The sequence below is a fragment of the Pteropus vampyrus genome, unplaced genomic scaffold, assembly GCF_000151845.1.
Source record: "Pteropus vampyrus isolate Shadow unplaced genomic scaffold, Pvam_2.0 Scaffold206, whole genome shotgun sequence".
In the NCBI taxonomy this organism is placed as follows: Eukaryota; Metazoa; Chordata; class Mammalia; order Chiroptera; family Pteropodidae; genus Pteropus; species Pteropus vampyrus.
Window position 1 is genome coordinate 3,004,772 of NW_011888987.1, and position 2,173 is coordinate 3,006,944.

The following is a 2,173-nucleotide window of genomic DNA, read 5'->3' on the forward strand; positions in this document are numbered from 1 at the left end:
AGAACCACCTGATTAGCTCCACAGGCAGGAAATTAAAAGTGTGGTCTCAACAGACACACAAGACCACAAGGGGTGAATCCCACTCCATGGAGTCAGTCCACACACAGTAGCTCATATGCTTTTGGTGTGGCCAATACTAACAACCAGTCAGCGTAAGATTTAATCTCACCCACTAATGTGCCAACAGCAATCAAGGTTTAACTACAACGAGAGAGCACACACAAGTGACATAAGGGACATTCCTGGACAGGTGACCAGGGAGACTGCACTATTGGGCCACAAAGAAAACCTACACAAAGACCACCTGGATAAAACTGGGAGACAAAGCAAATCTACCTAATACATGAAAACAAACACAGAGAAACAGCCAAAATGAGAAAACAAAGAAACATGTTCCAAATCAAAGACTAAGAGAAAACTCCAGAAAAAGAACTAAATGAAATGGCGGCAAATAACATACCAGAAACATTACGAAACACTGGTTGCAAGGATGTTCAATGAACTTAGGGAAATAATAGATAATCTCAGTGAGAATTTCAAGAAAGAAGTAGTAAGCATAAAAAAGGACATAGAAACCATAAAAAAAGAACCATTCAGAAATGAAGAATACAATAATCGAAATGAAAAATACTCTAGAAGGAATCAACAGTAGATTAGATGAAGTAGAAGATTGAATCAGCAAGTTGGAAGACAAGGTATCAGAAAACACCCAATCAGAAGATAGATAGATAGATAGATAGATAGATAGATAGATAGATAGATAGATCAATCAATCAATCAATAAGATACCAGGAGTACCAGGAGAGGAGAGAGAAGAAGAGATTGAGAACCTATTTTAAGAAATAATGACAAAAAAATTCCTAACTTGTTGAAGGAAATAGACATACAAGCCCAGGAAGCGCAAAGAGTCCCCAACAAGATGAACCCATAGAGACTCATGCCAAGACACATCATAGTTAAAATGCTAAAGAGAGAATCTTAAAAGCAGCAAGAGAAAAGCAGTTAGTTAGCTACGAGGGAGCTCTCATAAGACTGTCAGCTAATTTCTCAACAGAAACTTTGTAGGCCTGAAGGGATTGGCATAAAACAAAGTGATGAAAAGCAAAGACCTAGGACCAAGACTACTATACCCAGGAAGACTATTAATTAAAATTGAAGATGAAGTAAAGAGCTTCATCTTCAATTGAAAGAACTAAAAAAATTTCCCATCACCAAACTAGTATTATAAGAAATGTTGAGGGGACTATTTTAAGAAGAGAAGAGGAAGTAAAATAAATAAGTAAATAAAAATAATAAAATGGCAATAGCTATGTAGCTATCAATAATGACTTTAATTGTAATTGGATTAAATGCTCAAATCAGAAGACATAGATTAGCTGAATAGATAAGAAAAGAAGACTTATGCATATGCTGTCTACAAGAGACCCACTTCAGATCGAAAGACACACACTGACTGAATTTTTTTTAAAAAGCTAGAATAAAATAGACTTTAAAACAAAGGATATAATAAGAGACAAAGAGTGACATTACATAATGATAAAGGGATCAATCTAACAAGAAGATATAACCCTAGAAAACATTTATGCACCCAACATAAGAGCAACTAAGTATATAAAGCAAATATGAGCCAACATAAAAAAGGGAAATTAATAGTAATACAGTCATAGTAGGGGACTTTAACACCTCATTGACATCAATAGACAGATCTTTCAGACAGAAAATCAGCAAGAAAACAATGGCCTTAAATGACATACTAGACCAGATGAATTTAATTGATATTTTGAAGTGTTTCAATACAAAGCAGCAAAATATACATTCTTTTCAAGGGCACGTGAAACATTCTCCAGGACAGACAATATGGCAGACCACAAAACAAGTCTCAATAAATTTAAGAAGACTGAAATCACATCAAGTGTCTTCTCCAACTACAATGTTATAAAATTAAAAATCAATTATAAAAAAAAGTACGCAAACACATGGATGTTAAATAACATGCTAATAAACAATGAATGGGTTAACAACTAGATCAAGGAAAAAATCAAAACTTATCTAGAGACAAATGCAAATGAAAACATAATGACTCAAAATCTGTAGGACACAGTAAAAGCAGTCCTAAGAGGGAAATTTATAGCAATATAGGCCTATGTCAAGATACAAGAAAAGCTCAAATAAA